This window comes from Desmodus rotundus, chromosome 11 (assembly GCF_022682495.2).
Source record: "Desmodus rotundus isolate HL8 chromosome 11, HLdesRot8A.1, whole genome shotgun sequence".
NCBI classification, from domain to species: domain Eukaryota; kingdom Metazoa; phylum Chordata; class Mammalia; order Chiroptera; family Phyllostomidae; genus Desmodus; species Desmodus rotundus.
The window spans coordinates 65,040,457-65,066,746 of record NC_071397.1 but is presented as its reverse complement, the minus strand read 5'-3'; positions in this window follow the sequence as shown (position 1 = coordinate 65,066,746).

Genomic DNA, 26,290 nt, shown 5'->3' with positions numbered 1-26,290 from the left:
AGATTATTTCTCTTCCTAAATGAATTAATTGAGATCTAAGTATTGATTTACTTAGCAGGCAAAAGTCCCTTAAATATAAAAAGGCTCAAGATTGCCTTAGTACATGCCACCACACACACAAAAATGCATATCCCTTTCCTTTTCTTAATATAGATAGAATAGCAGATTGAATTATAATTATGTGTATTTGCATGTCTGTTTTTGCCATTAGGTTATACATCCCATGAGTACTGATTTTATCTATTATTCATCTTCCTTACCCCGACCAAGAAACAGGAAGTAGGACTGATCCATAATAGGAACTGCACAATTGTTTTTTTAGTTGAAGTAATTGCTTCTACCCTGTGAGGTTCACAATGAGACAAGTCTATGGGTCTCCTCTTCATCCTTGAGACACAGTATATCCCTTGTCCTTCCACACCCATGTGCTCTTCCAGCTACACAAGGACAGTCACAAGGACAGGACATAGGCACACACTCACATGTGTGTGGCACGGATGGAGTCAACGTGTTAAATAAACCAAGTCAATAATGAGCCCTCTCTAATTCTTGTCAGAGAGGAACCAACTACTCAGCTGTCCAACACCTGGCTTTAGATAATAATATGAACACATTTTTAAAAAATCAAATCTTTTGAACAAAGTTACAGATACATTGAAATATTGACTCTTTGGGGACTTACCTTTTCTAATTTCCCTGGCCAAGATTTTGGCATTAGCCAATGGACAGTGAAATAACAAAAAGTTGACTAGAAATAGAAGGAATGGGGAGTCATTAAAAAATAGCACATATACATTCCTAATAAGAGATTAAATTTTAGTAACTATACCTGTATTCCAGTAGCAATAAAGATAATTTTATTATTTAATTAAAGTCAGTGGTATTTATAAATCCTGGGTTTGGGCACTGGCAGCATCAAGGAGTATGTCTTTAAGGAGAAATAGGATTAAATGGCTTACATTTTGCTACCAGGTAGTTGGGTAATGGGAGGTGTTGATGGCCTCTAGTTGGTTGCATCAACTAGAGTGAAAATAAAATACAAAGGTAAAATTGTCAACTGGAAGGGATATTTTTATACTTTAAATACATTCCTGTGGCTAAGGCTAAACTGGACCCATGTGAGGTTTTATTGAAAGAGCCATCCTTAGTAATATTTGAGCAGCTGGTACAGTAGAAGTCAATGCATGTCATAGCTTTATGTAATATAATTTATTTACTTATTTTTTGTTTTCATTTTACCTTTTGACCCCCTTCACATTATTTTTAAGAGCTAAATAAAAATAAGGCTTTTGTTTTTTAAATGAATAGGAAAAAGGGTCTAATATTTAGTTAATAATAATTTTACACATTCAGTGCATACATTTATATTATTTTTCTTCATTAGGAATATTTTATTTGTTAAATATCAACCTGCTTCCTTATGCTTGAAATTAGTAAAAGTTAAGATGGACTTATAAAAGATGTTCTCAGTTTGAGTCCTGGATTCTTTTTTGACATATTAGCGTTTTCAAAAGCAATTTTTTTTTCTTGTACACACCTATATCCCAGACACAACATTTCACTTGACCCAAATTCAAGATTCAGTCCTTTCAAAACATTCAGGGAAGGTGGCTTCTTATCTCACACTGAGGTAAGGGGCTGCCTCACTTAAATAGTAATTGCTACTGTTATGGCACCAATTCTCGGTAATTCTAGTTACCTGCTCTCAGCTGGAGAACAAAGACACACAAAGACAGGAAGACACAATCCGGGCGAGGTTACCTGGATGAGGACTTCTCTTTATCAAGCTCAAAGGGGTATTGTTGTTGGCCTCTGCGATTAATTTACTTTTCCTCTCGACATTGTAAAGACGAAAAAGGATGAGGGAGAGAAGGAGGAGGATGGTACTAACATTATTGAATTCATATGTTGCGTAAGGCCTTCTATCGTTTTTACATGAATTATTTTGATTTATAAACATTTTTATGAGTTAAGTATTATTTTGCCCCTAACACTCAGCTGTGAAGATGAAGCAAATGAATCTTGGAAAAGGTGAGGAATTTGTCTAAGGTCCCAGAGCTGACACACCTTAGAGGTGGATTCAGCTCCTTTTCCCTACTGGGGCACATGACCTCCCACGGTGACACCACTGCGTCTCACAGAAGGGAGAAATTGTGTGCACTTTACGAAGGGTTCACTTGAACAAACTTAAGGAGACACATGCTGAAGACACAGTGTGTGCCGCAGCTGGCTTGTACCAGCTCGCAAGAACCGATTGTTACATTTTTAAGTGCTGGTGTTTACAGATAGACATTATTAAAAATTAAACTCTATAAATTTAAAATCTAAAAAATCATATTAAAAACAAAGGTAATAAAAACTCAAAATTCATCACATTTTGATTATTTTTCTACAGTTTGCCATTATCTGTGTTTCTGAGGTTATTTATCTTTTTGTGTTTATGTGGTGGAAATACTGTGTGGTGGTAATGCCGTATGATGCTATGCGCAAGTCTTCTCACCTCCACACTCCGTGACTTCCCTTTGGGAGCATGGAAGTGGCCACAATAGGAATGTTCACAAGCCACGGGGGCCAGAGGAGGCCTTGGCATGTGAGCAGGGAGCACAGCTGCAGCTCTGGGCCTCAGGCAGCAGAGAAAACCCTTACTCTGCATCACCAAGATGCATGTCCTGGATTCTCAGGGTCTTAGCTCTCTGTTAACTGTAAGGAAGCACTTCTGTCTTTGCAGGGCACTACCCAAGTAGCTTATAGAGAAGGACTGTGTTATTGGTTGTATGAATTTCATCAAATTTTCAAAGCAAGTATTGAAAATATTAAGTGCTGCTAACTCTCTTTATCACATACCAACTGCCTTTAAAAAAAGACAACCATGTGATAATTGCCTTTTCTGCTGGGAAAGAGACACTGATTCCAGTGTTCATTAGGACAAGTCCTTGGCATTAGAAACAAATCTTCTTCAAAGCTGAAGACTGTCTCATAACAGCCCCATTTATTTCTGCATTAATTGGTGGGTAGTTGTCTTTAAAAACTGGCTTTGAAACCAAATAGATGTTGAATTTTTTAATGGCTTAATGGCATGAAAGCCTATACTTTACAATCTCACAGAGTTTTTGTCTCCTGTGGTCCCATTTTTACCTCCTTTGATTCTACAGTTTTATAATGATAAGCATTGTAAAAAATAAAAAATGTCCAGGCAGCTAAAGAGATACTTCCTGAATCCATACCTAGGTGTAGAAGGGGAAGGATGCCACTTAAAAATGCAGCAGAGCCCACTACTGTTGATTTATGGCTGCGGAGAACATAACTTTTCTCATTTTCCTTATTCAGTTTGGATAACAAGCCGGTTGCTATGTGCAATAGCTTGATTTTCCCCATTGATGTGCAATTCTCTAACACCATCATTTGGCATACTGACCGACGATTGGATACATTTGCTCAACTTTAACTATGAATCATTTAAATTACTCTTTGCGTGAAAGTTTACATTTGCTTTGGAGCAGCCATTGGAGAATAATTGGAGAATTATTTTAAGCACTGTTTTGTTTTTTATGGTATTGTCTCAATTTCTACACTGGACTTTTTTTCCTCTTTCAGGCTTATTATTGATACTATTAGTTGTCTTTCCCCTTTTACTTTACTTGAGTGTAACAAAGCACTCCTTCCGAACTGAAGAGATGGAAGTTGGGGAAAGGGGAGAGTACAGAAATGAAACCCATCTACTTCCCCTACAAATCTGAGCACCTACATCTCCTCCTCAATAAAGCCACTTCCCGCCAGGACCTGGACATCCCATCTTCTAGGTTGTGGTTGAACAGACAAGAACAAGAATGAACTGGGCTCTTTATAAAATTGTAACTCCAACAACACCCAAAGCCTAGAAATCCATATGCTGAGCACCAGAGGAAATCCTGGCAGTTCATTTCTTATTTACCAGGAAGAGTCCGGGTCTCGGTATTACACCAGGAGTAGAGGGCAAGGTCCAACCTCAGGAAGACTGAGACGGCCACAGGGCCAGATGCTCAACAGATGTACATCTACAGCAGAGGCCCTTCTCTGGAATCCTGTCTGCCCGAAAGTCCTCCCCAGTGGGCACTTCTTTTGGCTAAACAAAGAAGCACATGCATTATCTCCAGGAGACTTCCACAAAACAAGCATATATTGCCTGGGAAGGTAAGAAGAATGGCATTCTGTGAACTGCTTATGAACGGAGTGGATGTTAAAGGCCTGTGCTGTCCAAGAAGTGGCCACTGGTCACAGGTGACTATTCAGTACTTAAAATGTGGTCGATCCAAACTGAGATGCACTATTAAGTATACATAACACTCTGTACTTTAATATATATCAAAGAAGTAATATAAAAATGTCAGCCATTTTTACCATGTTATCATTACAACCCAAAAGTTTGGAATTCTTTTTCAGAGATGTAGGTTCATGATTCTTGGCACCTACTTCACAGAAAATCTCTTTCAGGTCAGTTCATGTTGGCAAAGTTCTCTGAGGTCTACAAAGAATTAGGTTATCAGATGCCCCCATTTCTCCATATTAACTAAAACACTGAAAACCGACACCCCCTGCCCTAGGAGAACAATTTGTTAATATTTACTAGCATACCACTGTGCACAGCTCTTACAAATAGTATGCACACTTTAATTCTTTTATGCTTTCTATGTGTAAGAATTCATGAACATCCCCATATTTACTAAGTACTGTGTGCCAGATATTGCAATGTGTACCTCTACCAGCTTTATTTTATTTATATCTCTCGAAATAGCTGTAGGTATCATTACTCTCATTTTGTAAATTAAAGAACTGAGGCTGAAAGTAAAATAACTTTCCTAAAGTCACCCAGCTGGCAAGTAGTGGAGCACAAGCTCATGCTATGTTTTACAAATCGTTTCCCAACACCGCAGCTGTAGTAACGTACTGTGGGGACTCTCTGGGACAGGGCCACAGTCGAGAACAGACATTGGGTTAAAGTCATGCTGCTGCTTGTCTGTTTTACTACCACTGTGCTTGTTCAAATGAATCATCAGCACAACTGACGAGGCGACATGACCGGCTGTAATGTTGGAAAGAAGAATGAGGACTAGACTATGAGAGGATGATGAGAGGAGCTGAGGGGAAAAGGACAAAACGAGGGGCAATTTGGACCAGCTGTCTCACAGGAGGAAAACATTTGTGATGCCCTCGCGCTGCAAACTGGACAACACAGTCACTCCATTCCGAGCACACAGTGCTCCGAATGATCATTTTACTAGGGACAAAAAGAGCAGATGGCACCTATTCTTGAGCTGATTATGCTATGAGATGCTGACTTGATACTTTGTAATATAGAGAGTCAAGACTTCTTTCAATGTGGAAATTTTAGAGGGGCTCAACGGGACAACCTTAGTGTTCCTCATTTTCACCACTTTATAGGTCAGCAGCACAATCCCTAGAGTCTCAGTGTTTAGTCCAGCCCTGCTGAAGGGGCACAGTTTACTTCTGGCTCACAGCACAATCCGCTGCACGTCAGGTGTCAGGGGCTGAGTGACTCTCCAGCGATGTGTCGGGGATCCAGCTGCTTCCATTTGCAGTGACTTCATTTCAGAGGTCTTCACGTCTAGCCAAGGAGTCAGCGGAGAATTCACATCTGTCCCAGCTGCCTGAGGCTGGGCTTCCAGTCACATTGTTATCATGGAGCCCCCAGTCACATGGCCACAACCTAATCAGAAGGGGTGCAGTGAAAGATAGGGGAGCCATAGGCAGTCGGTGGCAGAGGTGGTCCTCTCCATGTTTTCTCTAACCCAGAAGAGATTTCTCTCATTCTACCCACTCTTACTTTCTAGTCAAAGTAGATTGCTGTCTGCCAAACACACCACAAAAAAGTGAAGCATGACTCATTAAGAATATATCTTTTTTCTTAATGTCAAGATTCAGACGATACAATTTGAAGTTGGGTTGACAGAGACTAGTTAGTGAAACTGTTGAGCTGCTTGCTTCTCTTGCAGAGCCTTCTCTAACAAAAGGCTATCAATTTGCTCATTATATTTCTTCTTGGCATTTGAATTAAAGAACTCTAGGACGATATTACAGAAATCTGTCATGGCACTGTTATATTTCAGCTAGTAAACCACCCAGTGACTAAAGCTTAACTTCTGTCTTTTTGTATTTTACATAAATTTCTTGTTTCTTTAACTCGCAATATTAAAAATATTTTATTGCCACATTTAACGTTTACTCATTTTAGTGAGTGCTTGTACATTGTTTTGTTTTGTTTTGTTTTGAACCCTCAAGATCCAGCATAAATTTTGTCTTTATAATGTTACTCCTCCAGTAACTAAATAATCACTGAGCATTCATGTGACCCATTTCTAATCTCTGCCTCAAATTCTCTCTCCTTTCAAAGGGTAGAGAATGGTTTGCTGAAAACTGAGGAGGTTCTTGGAACATGGGACCCTCAAAGCTTCAGACTGAGGGAGCGCCTGGGGCACCACAACGTGGTATTCCGTGCGCGTTCCTCCCAGCAACACGGATACGGTTCTTCCTCTGATCTCGTGTTTGGTTTTGTTTTGTTTTTCGCAGGCCCCACTTCCTGTCCTATGTACGGGAAAGAGACACTATGATATAGTATCCTAAGCATATGTAGGGAAAGAAAATGAAGCCGTTCATTCAAACGGATTCATGATAAATGTGTTTGGAGCAACGGCGGTTTGTTTCCATCAGGGGGAGAAGATTCACCGTAGTGTCAGCAGAGGAAGAATCTGGGTTTCACAAACAGGTCTCTGTACCTGAATGGTTTCCCTGGATTTTAAAGTAAGATAATGTAAGGGATTATTCTCCACCATTTATTCCAATTTAGCTTTCAAAACAGTTTTGGGGGGTCTCCCCCTACCCCCCCTACCGCCCACCTCAGTAAAGAAGGAAAACAAATAACAGAAAGAGAAACTTTTGACCTGGCATTCTCTTCCCTTTTTCTTCTGCTGGTAGCTGGCACACTTCAATTTTCTCTTTCAGTGACTTCAACAGGTGAGATAAAGTGGTGGAACTTGCCAGTGTGGCATTTAAAAGTTATGACTTCAGCAAGTTTGCTTAAGAAAAATGGGTTTTGCTTGTCAAATGACCTCTTTTCCCTATTCTTTTAAGAAAAATGTTTATTACTCTAAAATATTCTCCTTATATGGACTCAAGGTTTTGTTGTTGTTTTGTCAGCCCTTTCTGGCACCGCTCTATAGAAATTTACTGGTACTGTATTTCCTCCTGCACACACGTGGCCCCAAGGTGTAAAGAGAAAAAAATACCATGTGAAATCATGAAAAGTCTCATTCACCTCCAAACAGTGAACAGAGGAAAGGAAAGTTAGATTGTAGAGAGTGCTTTGTGGTCCCTTAGGTACAGTTAAGTCAGACTGAGAGTATAGTCAACCTAGGGGAAAAGAAAATTGAGACAGATGGACATGGAATGTGAGGTCGTGAGCAGTACACGGGGGAAGAGTGAGGGACGTGGTGGTGATGACATCATTTGTGACCCTGGATCTAGCTATGTCTAATCTACTCTGGAACTTTTTAGCGAATGCGAACCCACAGTTCTTTTTTGTTTTTAGGCCAGTTTGCTTTCAAACAGATTTCTGACTAACAAGCTCTCTCAGGAAAAGTTGCTTTTTAATTGTTTACATTTATTCGTCTCCCCAGGACTGGGAAGTCTGTTGAGTCTCAATTCTGTTCCTGGGGATGTTAATCCTTATTTATTCTTTTACTCAGACAACAAGTACACATGTTGTTTGAGTGCTTACAAGAGAGGAGAAGCCCTGGCTAGCGTAGCTCAGTGGATTGAGCATGGGCCTGTGAACCAAAGGGTTGCCGGTTTGATTCCCAGTCAGGGCACATGCCTGGTGTGCAGGCCAGGTCCCCAGTGGGGGACACATGAGAAGCAACCACACATTGATGTTTCTCTCCCTCTCTCCTTCCCTTCCCTTCTCTCTAAAAATGAATAAGTGAAATCTTTTTAAAAAAAGAGGAGAGGATAAGGGGTCGTAGGGGTGAAAGATATAGCCCTGGGGAGGGACGACTGTCTAAATCTGCAGTTTCTCCACTTCTACGAGGTCAAGACCAGCTCATCCCTCAGTCACCTACCTCTTAAGAAGATGGTTTTAAGGGTTAAATACAGTTACATTTGTAAAGTATAAAAAATTGAGGCTAGCAGACACTTTATAATATTTAACTATCATCATCATGGGTATTTATATTACTAATATTGTTATTTTTATATGTAAAATATTCTGCTAGGTCCCATTAATTCCTGAAAATAAAACACATAGTTTATTTCCAGGATGGAGTTTGAATTATATCAATGGATATACCATTTTAATTATATAACTTTTCTTATTTTTTTGTTCATGTGCTTATTGGGGACAAAAATAAGTAAGTTAAAAACTTTTCTTATTAGTTTTTAAAAGCATCTTCTCCCGTTTTCTCCTGTAATTTCTGTTTCCTGAATATCTCAAGTGGGTTACTTGGAAGAATGTCATATCTCCCCTTTAAATTATAATCTTTAACATTATAAAGTCTGTTATTTATCTCTGATAATTTTTTGGCCTAAATTCTATCTTGTTATATATTAAGATTTTAATCTTTCCTTCTTTTCTTTTTACATATCAAGTTTTGTCTATCCTTTTATTTTTTACCTTTCTGAATCACTTTTTTTAGGTGTTCTTTTTTCAATCATTTAATTAGGCATCTCTTGTCAGCCCTACTAGCAAATGAATAGCAAGCCCATGATAGTTTGTTTTTCATAGAACTGCCTGCCACGAATGCAATGCTTCAACCAGCCTTAGGTGTTACATGTCTGTAACAGTCAATTTTTAGTCTGTAGCGTGCGTTCAGGTCATCTGCTGCCTGTTAAAACACCGATGGTTTGCTCGGCCCCATCTCTAGAGTCTCTGATTCCGTAAGGAGGGTGGGGCGGGAGCATTTCTAACAAGTTCATAGGTGGTGATGATGATGCTAGTCCAGGGACCAGATTTTGAGGACCATTGGTAAGATAAAGTACGAAAACTAACCCCATAATTTTATACCAAATTCAAAGACTTCTTGTTCCTCAAAACGTCAATAGCTTGAAGAAATTAAGTTCATTTTGTCAAAATCTTCTTTGATAAGAGGACCGGAGCCAAAGAAATTCAGAAAGTTTGTGTGGGGGGGTGCGAGTGTGGGCGTGAGTGTAGGAAGTAATTATTTGTTTTATTTTTAAGAGCTCGTGTTGTCTTCTTGTTTTGGAGGGTCAGTCTTCAGCTCCCAGTAGGTTGTAAGTGGTGTACTGGCTGGTAGCAGTTGGTTTCACGGCCGTGTGACCTGTGTAGCGACACTTGGTTTACTACTCTGCCACAGCTGTTTTGTAATTCTTAATTTCTGAACAAGGGGTTTTCACAAGTTCATTTTGTACCAGGACTCACAAATTACATAGCATGTACTGTTAGCAGGAACTGTTTATTTCATTGCTATCTTTGTAGTGCCTGTAAGACTACCAGGCATGTATTAGGTACTCAGTAAATATCTGTTCATTGGATGAGTGAACGATGTAACCATATTTTCTTAAGAAATTGTATAAATTAGCTGGACATAGGACTGTAGTTCTTAAATTTTAGTGCACATAAGGATCCTCTGGGCTAACTTAGTCTTAGGTATAGATGCTAGGCCCCAGCCCCACAAATTCAAAATGCAGGGGGTATGAGGTAAGGTGTGGTGAAGTTGGATTTTTAAGTGAGTATCTCCTGTGATATTGATGCAGGTCTACACAAGGAAAACCCATATGGAAGCAGAACTACATCATTTTAATCTCACTGACCTGATCTAGTGGTTTTTTTTCTACCTTTCACCACTAGGGTTAAGGAGGGGGCACATTCATCTGGCTCACTCTTACTTGTTATCCAAGAGGCAGCTCAGGAATTGTATTAACTAAATTTTTCTTGACTTTGTATTCCCTACTTCCCTCAGTTAATCTTCCTTTCTGCTTCTATCACTTTGTGTACATCTGTTTTATTGTCATGCTGCTAGGTGTTTGTTCTCTCTTCTGCTTGTTACTGCACCCTGAATTTCATCCGGGCCCCTCCTCTGGTCCCTCTGTCGGCACTTGTACTTCAGGTAGAGTGGATTGCTCCCCTGAACTGGGGTGGGAACATGGCTCCTGGCTCGTCAATCTGGGCATCACATTCCACTGGCCATGGCAATTTGGTCAAAGATGAGCAGGTGGCCGAATCAGAGTCAATGCAATGTAACAACCTGGTACCAGAACTTCTTGAAGAATATACTTTCAGTTATTTTGGAGATAAAATTGAGAAAAAAACTGAACTCAGTTGCCTTCTCATTGAGCCCCAAACAAAGCCAGCTGTTGGAAGAGACAGAGATGAAAAGGCCAGGATATTTGATATTGTCCGAGACATAAAAATCTAGCTGCACCAGAAGCTAGCTCTACCTGTGAGCTTCGCAGTTACACAAGTCAAGTAATTTTCACTTTTCTCCATCAAGTTTGAGTTGGGTTTGCTATCACTTGTACCCTAAACAATCCTGACACATGTAGAAACCAGTAACTGTCACTCATTATAACCATGATTTCTTATTTCACGTGCACACCTACTCCACATGTACCACACTGTAGCCTTATTACTCTGTGAGCAAATTGCGAGCAAATTTATTTTCTATTTGTTCAGTTTTATTGAGAAATAATTGACATAGATCACTGTCTAAGTTTAAGGCATGATGGTTGGATTTACAGATATCACGAATGATTGCCACAGTAGGTTTAGTTACCATTCACAGTCACATATGATACAATAAAAAGAAAAGAAAAAAATTCTTGTGATGAGTACTTTTAGGATGTACTCTCTTAACAAATTTCTCATACATCATATAGCAGTGTTAACGTAGTCATGAAGTATAGTATATCCCTAGTACTTATTTATCTTATAACTGGAAGTCTGTAACTTTTTGACCATCTTCCTCCAATTCCCCCTCCCCCTCCCTTGCCTCTGATATCATAAATCTGATCTCCTTTTCTATCCATTTGGTATTTTTTTAAATTCCACCTATAAGTGAGATCACACAGTATTTTTTTTCTCTGTCCTACCTATTTCACGTAGCATAATGCCTTTTTATGTTCTATCCATGTTGTCATGAAATGTAAGATTTCCTAATTTTTATGGACAAATAATATTCCATTTTACATATATTATATATATATACACACACTAGGAAATTTTTATATATAAATTAAAATAAAAATTAGGGAATATATATGTATTTCTTTTCTGATTTTTAAGTATATTTTATTGATTATGCTATTACAGTTGTCCCATTTTTTCCCTTTTATCCCCCCCTCCACCCTGCTCCCCCATCTAACCAGCATCCCTCCTCCTTAGTTCATGTCCATGGGTAGTACATATAAGCTCTTTGGCTTCTACATTTCCTATATTATTCTTAGCCTCCCCCTGTCTATTTTGTACCTACAATTTATGCTTCCTATTCCCTGTACCTTTTCCCTCATTTCCCCTCTCCCTCTCCCCATTGATAATCCTCCATGTGATCTCCATTTCTGTAATTCTGCTCCTATTCCTGTTCTAGTTGTCTGCTTAGTTTTTAAAAATATATATTTTATTGATTATGCTATTAGTTATCCCATTTCCCCCCCTTTCACTCCACTCCATCCTGCACACCCCCTCCCTCCCACATTCCCCCGCTATAGTTCATGTCCATGGGCCATAACTATAAGTTCTTTGGCTTCTACATTTCCTATACTATTCTTCCCCTCCCCCTGTCTATTTTCTACCTACCATTTGTGTTACTTATTCTCTGTACCTTTCCCTCCTCTCTCCCCCTCCCACTCCCCTGTTGATAACCCTCCATGTGATGTCCATTTCTGTGGTTCTGTTCCTGTTCTAGTTGTTTGCTTAGTTTGCTTTTGTTTTTGTTTTAGGTGTGGTTGTTAATAACTGTGTTTGCTGTCCTTTTTACTGTTCATATTTTTTATCTTATTTTTCTTAGATAAATCCCTTTTCATATAATAAGGGTTTTCATATAACATTTCATATAATAAGAGTTTGGTGATGATGAACTCCTTTAACTTGACCTTATCTTGGAAGCACTTTATCTGCCCTTCCATTCTAAATGAAAGCTTTGCTGGATAGAGCAATTTTGGAGGTAGGTCCTTGCCTTTCATAACTTGGAATACTTCTTGCCAGCCCCTTCTTGCCTGTAAGGTCTCTTTAGAGAAATCAGCTGACAGTCTTATGGGAAGTCCTTTGTAGGTAACTCTCTCCTTTTCTCTTGCTGCTTCTAAGATTGTCTCCTTATCTTTCATCTTGGGTAATGTAATTATGATGTGCCTTGGTGTGTTCCTACTTGGGTCCAGCTTCTTTTGGGACTCTCTGAGCTTCCTGGACTTCCTGGAAGTCTGTTTCCTTTGCCAGACTGGGGAAGTTCTCCTTCATTATTTGTTCAAATAAGTTTTCAATATTTTGCTCTTCCTCTTCTTCTGGCATCCTTATGATTCAGATGTTGGAATGTTTAAAGTTGTCCCAGAGGTTCCTAAGCTTCTCATTTTTTTGAATTCTTGTTTCTTCATTCTGTTCTGGTTGAATGTTTATTTCTTCCTTCTGTTCCAAATCATTGATTTGAGTTCCAGTTTCCTTCCCTTTCCTGTATGTTTTTCTTCATTTCACTTTGCATAGCCTTCACTTCTTCCTCCTGTATTTTATGTCTGTACTCAATCAGTTCTGTGAGCATCCTGATTACTAGTGTTTTGAACTCTGCATCTGATAGGTTGTCTATGACCTCGTTGCTTAGTTATTTTTCAAGAGTTCTGATCTGTTCTTTCATTTGGGCTATATTTCCTTGTCTCAGCACACCTGTTACATTGCAAGGGGTGGAGCCTTTGGTATTCACCAGGGCAGGGCAACCCACTTCTCAGCATTGTGGTGCTTTATGTGGGGGAGGGGACAGACAGGGAACAATGCTGCTTGCTTGGCTCTCACACTGCTTTCAGTCAGTTCCCCCCACTACGCACAAGCAAGTTGGGCCCTTCTGGTGCTGATTACCGGGTAGATGGGTTTGTGTATGTTCTAGGACCCCATTGGTCTCTCCAATGAATTTGTGAGGCTGGGAATTTCTCCTGCTCTGCAGTCCCCACAGGTTTTTATAGCCAGATGTTTTGAGTGTTTACTTCCCCACACTGGAGCCCTGAGTTGTGCATTCTGTCTTGCTCTCCACTTCTTCCTCCTGGCTTATCTGCACATGAATTTGGGAATTCCCGCTCTCCCAGCTGCCACCTTGCCCACCCAGTCCAACACCTTGCTGTGCATCCTCTCTGCCCCAGCTGCCCATCTCAGCTACTCCTACCAGTCTGGATGAATGTTTCTTCTTTAACTCCTTGGTTATCAGACTTCCATACAGCTCGATTTTCTGGCAGTTCTGGTTGTTTTTTTGTTCTTAAATTTGTTGTTGTCCTTCTTTCGGTCGTGTGAGGAAGCAAAGCATATCTATCTGTGCCTCCATCTTGGCCAGAAGTCCTATATAAACTTCTTTATCCCTTCATCCATTGATGTATATTTAGGTCGTTCCCATGTCTTGGTTATTTTAAATAGTGCTGCCCTGAGCATGGGGGTGCAGATATCTTTTTCAGTTAGTGTTTTCATTTCTTTTGGATACATTCCACAAGTGGAATGACTGGATCATGTGGTAGTTCTGTTTTAAATTTCTTAGGAACTTGTGAGCAACTTTAGAGCAAGGAGTGTACTCTTCAATTTCATGCTCCCAGAAATTACTTTTAAAATATATGGCGATATCAGGCATACAAACAATGTTTGTTGAATGAAAGAAAAAATAAGTTAAATGTTCTATTTTCCCAGTGAATTTTTTGAGCCTGGTGAACAATTAAGGCACCTGCCCTTTCTGTGCCCTCGGTGTTTTCATCCTTTCTTCTTTAGGTTTGTATGCCCTTTAGTGGCTTTTATCCTCCTCATTGGCAAAAAAAATCCCTGATTCTGTATCATTTTAGTTTTACCTGTAGAAGCTAGCTCTGTTCTCTTTGATTTGTATCAAACAGCCACCTGTGTTATTTATTCAGTTTTTAAGTCTTTGATTACATTATGTATTTTGCTTTCTTTTTTGGTAGCAATCCAGAGGCATTCAGACTGTTTCCTGTAAGCATTTGCACCCACTTACAGGATCTCATACTGAATTTACTTCCTGATACCTGAGAATAGATATTTACCATCTATCTTTTAATGTGCATCTAAGACTGTTTCTTTACTAAACCTAGGTGACAATTGTGACATTATTCCCTGTGCATCTTCCAAAGGTGAGGGAAAGAAACAGTCTGCCTCTCATCCTGCCTGCAATTCCTTAATCATTGGAAAGATGTTCAACGGGTATCATGTCTCTGTTTCTAGGCTGAGGTTCCACAGATAAACAACCCAAGGTCCTACTCCTTGAGAACAATGATGGCGGAGAGAAACAAAGTAAATATAACTCAAGGCAGAAAACACAAAATAGAACTCAGTGAAGTGAGAGCAGAGTACATGCATTTGACTTGTATTCAATTTGAATCATGAGAATTTTAAAAGTGAGAATGTGATACCAAATATAGGTTAACAGTAAGGATAAAGGTATGGAAATCTTTGTTCTTAATGCAATGCTGCATTTCTGAACATTAGATAGAAAGTAGCAAGTATAGGTTTTAGAATAAGATGTATAGAGCAGGGGTGTCAAACTCATTTTCTCCGGGGGCCACATCAGCCTTGCAGTTGCCTTCAAAGAGCCAAATATAATTTTAGGACTGTATAAATGTACATAACTACTCCTTAACTAGGGGCAAGGAGCTCGGTGTTGCCGCCAGGCAGAAACCAGGTGCCGAGCCAGGTAAAACAAGGTGGAGGGCTGGATTCTTCCCTTAGGCCTTGTGTTCACTACCTGTGGTATAGAGGAACACAGTGGGAAGTGAGGCCAGAAAAGGTACAGTATTAGTTTTCTATTGCTGCTGAAATAAATAACCAAAAGCTTAGTGGCTCAAAACAACAAAAATTCATCATGTCAGAGTTCTGTAGGTCAGAAGTCTGATGTGGGTATTACAGAGATAAAATAACAGTGTCAGCTGGGCTATGCTTCTTTGCAGGGGAGAACTCATTTCTTAGACTGTTCTAGCTCCTAGAGGCCCCCTTCCTCCACTTTCAAATCTCTGACCACTCTTCCACGTTGCATTTCCCCCCGACCAGAGCCAGGAAATGCCTCTGCTTTTCAAGATCCATGTAATTAGGTCGGGTCTACCTGAATAATCCAGGATAATCTCCCCATCTCAAGGACCTTAATTGAGTCACATCTGCGAAGTCCCTTTGCCATGTGGAGCAACATATTCACAAGTTTCAAGGATGAGGATACGGACATCTTAAGGGGTATTATTCTGCCAAATACAGGTGGCTTAAACCAGATCATGAAGGGAATTTGCTAAACATGCTGTAGCAACACATTTCAGGCTTGGTAATATGAAGTATCTTCCTAATGAAAGCAGATGCTGTGAAAACGGAGCAGAGAGAGAGTTTGAAATAATCAAACCTAAATATTGTAGGAAGCTGTGACCTCACAGATAATCAGACTACATTCAAATAATTTACTCAGTACTTGAATTCACCTGTGTATCTACCGTCACTGTTTGCAAACAAGTCCCTGAGTAAGATTTACAACTTGTACATTAATTTGATTCTTTGTTTTCCTTTCCTTTCTCTAATGCCATTAGTAATACAAATGCCACTGTGAGTATCTTTAAACTGGGAACAAATACATTTTTGTTTTGTATTTTTAGATTATGTGCTAAAACCCTACTAGATATATTGTAACATTACTAAGCATTTGACTTATCAAAAAATTTTTTACAAATACATAGAAATTTTTTGTTGAATTGAACTTAACAGTCCCTTTTAAGTAAATAATTTGTAAGCACCTAAGATATAGAAAGACTTTATGTCTTTGTTCTTTAATTCATAAAACAGTTATCTATTAAGAACCTACTGTGTTCCAGGCACAGCTTAGCCTTTGGGAAGGAAGTGGTGAACCAAACAGGCTGAGACAGCTGCCATCCTGGCATTTGGATTCTAATAGGGTGATTGGGTGATGGACACTCTTCAAAGTAACTAAATGACCTGGGAAGTGTTTTAGTCAGTGAGAAGTGTCTGACAAAAATTAATAAAATGGAAGGGACAATTTAAATATTGGGGGGGATGAACTTTCTGATGATGAAATTCATTGAGAAGGTGGCCTTCAAACACTGACTGTAGGAAGTGGGGTAGATCAATGTTCACAGTTGGAAAACTTTCACAGTTGAAGCTTACTGACTCAGGGGACCCGTACTGTTCCTGGACGCTGAGCGCCTCCTCTTCTGCTGTAGCCAGGTACTCTCAGAAAGGCTGGAAGGGCTATGGCTGAGGCAAATGTGGCTCAAACCTGGTTCTGCCCTCCACTTGCTTCCAAGCAGGGAAGGCAGGGCTCAGATCATTTTAATCTAAGGTACAAAACAATTCCTAAGTGTCAGGAGGGATTGGGGAAATGGAGAAGTATGTAAGGAGGAGTTCTGTTCATCAGCAAGAGTGGCAGAGCTAGAAAAGCATTCGATGCTATAGAATCCTAAAATCAGTCCCTCAGAGGAATAGCAGGTCACAGTTGCTTTTTGAATGGTTTTTATTCTTTTATTATGAATATGAAGTGAGAGCCCAAGACAAATGGGAGAAAAGACATGCTTCCCTGCTGCATCTTTAGTACCAACATTATTTGGAGCATGCACGTGAAAAAGGGTTTGGTTTTTCACTACTTTTAGGTGGGTCTCCCCAAGCGCAGCAGAAAACACAGGACTCTTGTCTGGCATCTAATTCCTGACATCCTTGCTTGTCAGTCATCCTCCAGCCACCTGGGTTCTTTCCATTATGTTTTTGTTCCTTGCAATAAAGTGCATTTTCTTTCTTTGCAAATGAGCATCAAGATACCCAGAAAAGAAAGCCAGGTGCCCGTTAAGCAAGCAGATGAGGCGTCTCGGCCTGTCCTGTATGTTTCCCAAGAGGAAAAGGCTGCTGCTGACATGAATAGCAGAGGCCAGACAATGATTCTTAGGGAAGATAAACAGGCCTGTGATTCCCGCCTGACAGCTCCCACTTCTCTCCTCAATGACCGATCATGAGGCAAAAGGTCATGGAGATAATTTTGCACCTGCAGCCTGGGAAGGCCAGGCTCAGTCCTTGAAAAGAGCTCTGCCATAATTGATGCTAATTAATTAAGCCAAGTGCATCCTTTCATTGAGGGGCAGGTGGGAGGCTCTGTCACTGTTGGGGTGATCCAACCAAGAGCAAGTTTAGAATTCTTTGCACAGATGTACATGTACCCGAGAAGCCCCAAATATTGCATATGGGCTGTTCATAAAGAAGTATCATTAGAAATTTCGGCAGCTCTATAATGAGATCCTCAGGACTCAGGTGAATGACAAATGCTACCCAGTACCACCCAGGGCCAGGATATGAGAAAAGGAGCATGATTTATTCATAGGGGCTTGAACTCGACTGCTGGGCCTCGGAGTCTCTTGTGAGATTTTGGACCCTACCATCTGTACTCTGAGACAGGTTAACAACAACTTTGGAGACGTCAGAAACCTCAGGGGGCCTGCTTTCATGGACACCCATCTGCTTTCTGGCGACTTTACTGGTAGGGCAGGCCTAGTGAGGAGAATGAAGAACAGAGCGGAAGTGAAAAGGTTCACCCAGCTATAGGTGAGGCAGAACTAGATTTAGCTGGATGCCAGAGTGGACATGAGGACTTTCTCTTGACACTGACCACCCCTGTTTGGGAGAAGAGGTTAAGAGAATATTATATTTTCTTGCTTCAATGCATCATTTCTACTTTTTTCCTTCTTGGATTAAAATTTAATATTCTTTAAAGGTTGCTCTTACACATCAAAACAGCACTGCAGAACCGTACCAAGTGACAGACTGTGCTCAAATTGACAAGTTTGTTCCCAATTCTGATTGTTTTATTGGTAAAAACATAATTATACCCCTTAAGCCAATCATTGAATAAAGGGAAAAGAGTCTATATAGTCACTGATTCATCAAAAAATTATGGTACCCTGACTGTGTTCTGGGTATTTATTCTGGGTTTTAACACAAAGAGGAAGTAATCCTTCTGATTACTTTTTTCCCGGTCCTTTAAAGATGATGCTCCACTGTCTTTTAGCTCGCATTGTTTCCAGTGAAATACCTACTGTCGTTCTCATTCTTCTTCCTTTGTATGCAACGTGACATTTTTCTCTGGCTGCTTTGAAGATTTTTCTCTTTATTCAGGTTATAAGCAATCTAAACATGTTAGGCCTTGCTGTAACTTTCTTCAGGGTTTTTGTGCTTGGGTGCTTTGAGCTTTTGGGAACTGTGGGCTTATTGTTTTTATCAAATGTGGGAAAAATGTGTTCATTAATTCTCCAAGTATATTTTTGCACTCACCCAAGGACTACAATTACAACTATATGCTCAGAGTTGGACCAAAGTTTGCTGATTAATTGATTTATTTATTTTAGTCTTCTTTCTATATTTTATTTGTTGATAGCTTTATATAGCTAGGTCTATAAATTCACTGATTTGTTTTTCTACAATGTTTAATCCATTGCTAATCCTGTCTGTTAGACATTTTACTTTTTATCTCTAGATGTTCTATTTGTATCTTTTATTGTATCTTCTTCCGTGTCTCTTTTAATGTGCACATGCTTTCCTCTACCTTTTTTGAATATATGACATACAGTTATAATAGTTGTTTTTATGTCCTTGCCTACTAATTTTATCATCTGTGTAATTTCTGAGTCTGTTTCCATTGCATTTTTCTCCACATTACAGGCCTGTTTTATTGCACACCTGTCAATTTTTTAGATGGAGATATTATGAGGTTTTCTTTTTGAGTAAACAAAGTCTCTTTAAGTATTCTTGAGCTCAGTTTTCAATGCATCTAAGCTGCTTAGAAACTTTTGATCCTTTCAAACCTTGCTTTTTGCTTTGTTAGATGGGACAAGTTTGCCATGTGAGCTAGAGCTAATTTAGCTCTACCTCTGAGGCAATGCCCTTCTGAGTACTCTACTCAGTGCCCTATGTATTATGAAGACCCTCTGCTCTCGCTGGTGGGAACATGAACTTTTCCTGGTCTTACGTGATCTCTAGAAATTGCTCCAAGTGCTTTGGCAGTTCTTTCCCCAGCCTGGAGTAGTTTCCTCTCAGGCACGTGCTAATTAGTCCTTAGCTGAAGATTTGAGGAGAATCTTCTGTAGGTCTTCAGAGCTGACTCTTCTGTTCTGGTACTCTGTCCTGGGAATTGCAACCCCTCGGTTTCTCTCAGTCCTCCGTCCTCCTAGTTTTGAACCCACTTCTGAATTACCTGCGGTGCCTGCTAAAAATAAAAATTCTGAAGCCACCCACACCATCTGAATTGTAATTTCTGGAGATGAGGTCCAGTATTCTGTAGTTTCATAAGCTCCCAAGGTGATTGTCTAATACTATTGACTTCTGGAAACCACAGCCCTGATGAAACCTTTCTCAAGATTTATTAGTTGCCAAATCCAACAGCCTTCTCTGGGTCTACATTCTCCTTGACTTGGCCCCAAGTAGAGCTATGCTCAAGCTCTCCACTTGGATCTCCTCAGCATTGTGATGTATTAAAACAGCTGTTTCCCAGTTATCCCAGCTCGACAATACCCCACATCTTGGGCAAAGAGAGAGAAAATTTGGCTGTGACTTGAGAGACCCAAGTCCTAGACTGGGCAGCGCCACTGACTTGCTCCATTCAACTGCATCTAGGTTCTCTTTCTCCATCTGCAAGATGAACAATAATAATTAAATATACTTTATGAAGAGGCTATAATGATCAATTGAAACAGATATAATGCAGTCACTTTTTCTAAAGACTTCTCTACTCTTCTTACATGTGTTCTGTCTATTTGTCCTTCCACTCTACATTCTCCAGTATCCACCTGGGAGGTATTCCAGCTTATACAGTCTATTTCCTGCTATGTTTAATATATCCCTCAACACATTTATTGTATTGTTTTCATTTTGCTAAGGTATCTAATTGTTTCTTTTACATAAAATCCTGTTATTGTCTTATGGATGTGATAGCAACCAAAACCTCTCTGAGCTTACTAATTGGACCTATTGCATAGGTTGCTTCTGTTGCTCTTTTAACTTGGTTGCCTTGGATGTTCTTGCATCTGGTGAATATGGTAATGCTGGTTTTCCTCAAATCTTCAGTGAACCTTGATTGTTCATATTTTCATGTTTTCATGTTTAATGGTAAATACATGTTCTGATTAAAGTAGCCTTCCCTGGAAACTGTATGGGAGGATCCGTATGTTACTTGCCAGATTTGGGGATTCCTTCAGAGTGTGGGAGTGCCCTATTCATTCCATAATCTTAAATTGGTTGGGGTACAGCTTTACTTCTGTAGACCCAATATTTATTCTGGGAGTCTTTTATACCAAAAGTACACACTCAGAAAATCTGGTATATGGCATTCGTGTAGAAAACTGAAGGCTACAGATTTCCTTGTTTATTTCTTCATCTGGTTTCTTTATGGTCGGGTTCAAGTTTCTTTAGACTTTACTTCATTTTTCTCTTTGCTCCCATCACAGTGCTAAGAACCCTGTCCTGGAAGATAACTCACTTTTTAAAGAATCCTTATTTTCTTTGGAGGGAGTTAAAGGACATTTGGAGGAATCACAGCTACTGCCTGTTGCTTTGTATAAAAGGGCAAAGGAGGGGTCAAACTGGCCCAGTTATTCAGAATATGGTACTTCAATTACTCTGATTATTTCCTCAGGTCCACTTGTTTATTGACTCTGAGCTTTGATTATATGTGAATTTGCTTTTAACAGTAATTTTCTCATCTGTGTGTTTTGGACTGTTGTTTTCTCCAATTTTGTTTCTCAGACATTCTGACTCCATCTGCTTCCTATATTTTAGGAATTCCTCAAAATTTCCCAGGAGCCGGTGGCATTCTTTCCTTTTTTCGCTGTTGTTGTAGATTTATTCTTTTAAAAAATATTTAAAGATGGCTGTACAGGCTCAGTCCCCATTTTGAAATAATCTTTACTGTAGTGCCTCTAATTTTAATAATCGAAGAAAAACTAGTTCAATGATTTAAATATATTCTTAAGAATAGTTTTTCTAGCTGTGATCTAAAATTTGAATGTTCAGCTAACTTGGAACTCACAAACATCTTTACATGGTTATGTTGTAGAGGACCTCTTGTCTGATCTCATAATAGTTTGATAAAATGAAAAGTTGGTTGAAAGAGGGAATCATTAAAATGATACACAAATGCATTTTATTTCAATGTAAATAGATACACATACATTCTTGTGTCAATCTTTTGATAAGGGACATTTTATTTTTGAGTATAGATAATCCTATTTATAATGCAGTTAACCTGTCTTGTATAGACCATGCCTAGAAGGCATTATGTGTAGTTTCCAGTTTTGGTTTCTTTACAGTTGAACAAGAACCTAAAGTCATCTGAGTGGAGGATTCCTCTGTATATTTATAATATTTATCCCCTTGTCCAATTCATTCACAATTGTGTAACCCATGCTTGTCTTGCAATAATTATTTTAACAATTCTTTTTATTGCAATCCTTCAAAATGTTTTTTTTTAATTAAAGGGTTTTTTTAAATTAAATATTTTTTTCAAAATACTTTTTATTGAAACAACTTTCTTTGTATTTCCACTTCATTTGTTTATTAGAAGTTGAATTATATAGTTGCAATAAGTAGAGTAGGCATAAACAGCTCTGGAACTAAGATACCTAAGTCTTATAAGCATACAATGTAACTGGTGGGTACAAAAGTGCAAGGGCCCATGAGGAAATCTCAGCTCTCAGTGTTCAGAGACTGTAGACATCAGGCTGTGTTTAAAATGGGAAGACAACTCTGGTTGATGTGACAATTATGTAATATGGACACTGGTTAAAAAGGCTTTGTTATTAATAGGTTAGCATTTATTTATCTAGCCCCAAAACTATTTTAGGCATTATGCTAGGCTCCGAGGATACAGAATTTGACATGGTGAATAATGACAGGTTAAGAAATAGAAGAAATATACCAAGAAGGCTCAGAGAAAGACTAGTATATGCATACCTAATAAAGAGAGCATCATTAGTAATAGGGCAAGAACTAGATGTTTAGTAAATGATGTTGGGAAAATTATTCATTATATGGAGAAAAATAAAACTGGATCCCCATCTATTGTCACATACCATAGTAGCCTCCAGGTGAATTAAATATTTAAATATTTAAATGTGAAAGGCAAAATTGAAAAGTAGGTAAAAGAAACTAAGGAGAATACCTTTGTGGTTAAAAGATGGGGTGGGAAAAGACTCCTTAAAAACTTAAAGAACAAACCATGAAGTAAAATATTGATTGCTTTTATATCAAAATGAAGCATTTCTGTTCAGTAAAGGATTTAAAGGATGACGCAGTGAACGGGTGGCAAAATGGGAGAATCTGACTAAAGAGTGTGGATTACACAAAACGCTCCTGACGACAATCAATGGCAGAGACGCAGCAATCCCATTAGAGACACCCTGGCACCGCTGCGGGGAAGAACCTCCAAAAGGCTGAGTACATAGAGTGATACTCAAACACATTAGCAATCAGAAAAATGCAAATTAAAAACCAAAATATAATTTCATATTGCTAGAAAGGCAGAGATTGGAGAGGCAGTGCCAAGTGTTGTAGAGGGTGTGCGTATATTGATATCCCCATGTGCTGCTTGTAGGAGGGCTGACAGATTAAGCTATTTCGGAAAGAATATTTTTGCACTACTTAGTCAAATAAATATGTGAGTTTTCAACTCTTAGAAGACATTTATATTTATGTACACACATATACACATGTATGTATTTAATGTATACATGTACATTCATACATTATACACACATGTGTATGCACATTGTATTTTGTATGTGTGTGTATACATGTTTTGTGTGTATATATTTATACACACATGCATAGATTCTAAAGAAATTTCTACAGGATCTAAAGGGACCTCATAAATGAATGCCTGTTGCTGCATTATTGGGGTAAGGAAGTTTTGGAAGTAACCAATAAATGTCCTGGGAGACTGAATAGGTAAATCGTGGCATCTGTATACCAGAGAACATTATGTACCAGTAAGAAGCATTAGATTAATGGGAAAATGTGAAAACTATATAGTTGAGTAAACAAATTAAGACACAGAATAAGTTTAACAAATTGAAATATAGAATAATATAATACAGTGCCACTTAAAAAAATTTAAAAGTATGCATATAAGCAGGAAACAATTTATAAGAATTCATACAAATACAAGAATGTGCATTTTCCCATTACACAGGTTGCCTATGGGTGGCAGAGAGGAATTAGAGTGTTACATAGAGATTAGGAGATTAAGTCAGTGAGTAAATAAATTGGTAAAACTAGGTGGGGGGGTGACCTTGCAAGGACCAAGCATAACAGTGGGCAATGAACTTGGAGGCAAGATTAATTTAGCCCTCTTTACTTGAAATACAAAATATATAGAAGAAAAGAAATCCCCATAAAATAAGTCCAATTCTCTGAGGTTCATAGACTGACTAAGTAATCAATATAATAGAATATAGGACGGATCATTATAGAGGGAATTGCAAGATGCTAAAAGAGAACTTGGGAGAGGTGTCTAACCCTTAGGAGACTCCCTGGAAGTGTTGGCACATAAACTGAATTCGTAAAGATAAATCTGAATTACCCAGGTGATATGGATAAAAAGTAAATAAAAGAAAGAAAAATAGGACAATATTTTCCATAAGAAAGAATATTTATAAATTTTAATATGGTAATATGTATAGTTTATAGTCATATAAATTGGCCTAGTAAAGATTTTATGTCTCAATCTTGATACCAACATTAGAACATGTTTGCTGAGTTTATCATGTAAAAATTGTATTTAGAATTCTAAGATCCTTCTGGGAAATCTGGATAATCAAATGTGTTTATGGTCACTATATCAGTTAGAAATTACATCTGGCTATAAGAGACCTAAAAATATAGATTAAAAAAAGAAGAGATTTATTCTCCATTCACGTAAAAGAAGTCTGAAGGCGTGATGTCCAGGGTAGGTATGTGGTGACCGAATGTCTCTGTGATGGTAATTTTATGTGTCAACTTCTTTGGGCTACAACTTGGGTGCTTAGAGATTTGATCAGATGTTGTTCTGGGTGTGTCTGGGAAGGTATTTCTGCATTAACAATTAACAATTGAATCAGTAGTCAAAAGCAGATTGCCCTTCCTGATATGGGTGAGCCTCATCCAATCAGTTGATTGAATAGAACAAAAAAACAATAAAAGGAAACACCTCTTGACTGACTGACTTCAGATTGAGGCATAATTTTTTCCCATTCTTCAGACTCAAACTGAAATGTCAGCTTTCCTTGGTTTCCAGCTTGCTGAATTGCTGAATGTTGATTGCGGAACTTCATAATTACATGGGTCAAACATATCTCCTATTGGTTCTGTTTTTCTGGAGAAACCTAACTAACACAGCCCCCAATGTCCCAGGATCCTTCTCCCGTTCAGCTCTGACCTTTTGAATGCTGACTTCTATCCTGATACTCTAGCCAGGTTAACTCACCCAATATCTTCTGCTACATGCTACAGGCCAGTTATGTGGCCACGATTATCTAAAAAGGAAGCTAGGAAATGCAGTGTCTCAGCTTGGTGCACTGCCATGCCCACACCCAGTAGAAAGTGGAGTTCTGCTATTTTGGAAGAAATGGAGTTTGAAAATACCAGTCTCTGTCACTGAAGCTAATTGCACATTGTAGGTACTCTACATATATTAATTAAATAAAATGTTAAATTTTTATAAAATTATTATTTTATCAAAAATTTGGAGAAACAAAATATTGTATCTGAGCTTTACTACTCCCCTCCATTTTAAACTAATTCTTGAATGAATTACTATGTAATATGCATTCTCAAAAAGGATGTTGAATGGCTTTTATGTACTACAAGTTTTTTAATTAAGTTAATAAATTATTGCAAACGAATCTTTAGTGAGAAACAGGTAAAATTTTACCAGGCAGATACATATAAATTGTTTAAGTATAAACCGATGCTTCTAAATTGTTCTATCATGTTTGAAAAATTACATATTTTAAAGAAATTTAAACATTACCTCCTTAGTCCTATGATATTGTCCATTTGCTGAGAAAATTTTTTTGTTGTTAAAAGTAAAAGCTAAATTTCAGCCCGGTCTCTGAGTAATCATAAAATATAAACAGAGGAATGCTATCTCATGGAAGTTTTACCTGAATAGATAAATTTACTCCCAGCCCTAAGACAAAATACATATATCGCATGCATTTTAGATGCAATGTGTTTTCAGTATTAACTGGTTGTTCATTATGTTGAATATTTTGTGCTTTTTTTCTTTTCTTTTTTAGTTTTCTTCTTTTTCTTCAGAGAAGGACAGAATGGCAGAGCCCTTGAATTCATCATGTAAATCTTAACATTCTATGCTGAGAGAAGAGGTGGGTCAGTGCAGTAATTCATTTGTTGTATAGATACATTTGAAGTCAGTTACGCTTAAAACACACACACACCACTTAATGGTGTTAGGTTAAAAGCAACAATGATCACACTAAATAACTTACTCAAGGAAAAGAGAAAACTCACTTAACCATTGCAGAAATGACACTTTCTGATTTTGAAATGAGGTCATGGGTGGGCCATCTCAGCTCCTACCCTGGGGGAGTTCCCAGCATTATGGCTGGAGCTGCAGACTCTGGTAGAAGGGTCTCCAGGGCAATAGAATCCCATGGCAACTGGCAGATAAAAATGATTCAGCCTCTCTGCCTCCAAAGCCCTTTGCCAGGCTGTGAAGAGCAGGGATGTATCGAGTATGATTAGTCCTTGGTATAAATAGGTGGAAAATGTTTTGTTCGTCTGTAAATTTCATCCATCCAGCCTGCATATTCACTGGTCTGCATTCTTTGTCCCTATTAGCCAACCACTGCCCCCTTTACCAACTATCCCACAGGAAGCATAAGAATCTGTGATGTAAGATACAGTCACTGCAATTAGATTACTGCTAAAATCAAATCGTATGGCTCGTCATGTTCAGAAAGAAGGGATGGAGTTATCTAACATGTTCCCCATTTCTCAGATCGGAGAGGGACGACTTTCCGATTTAAACATTGAAAAATAAAAAATAGATATTAGTGGAACAACTATACCAGCATA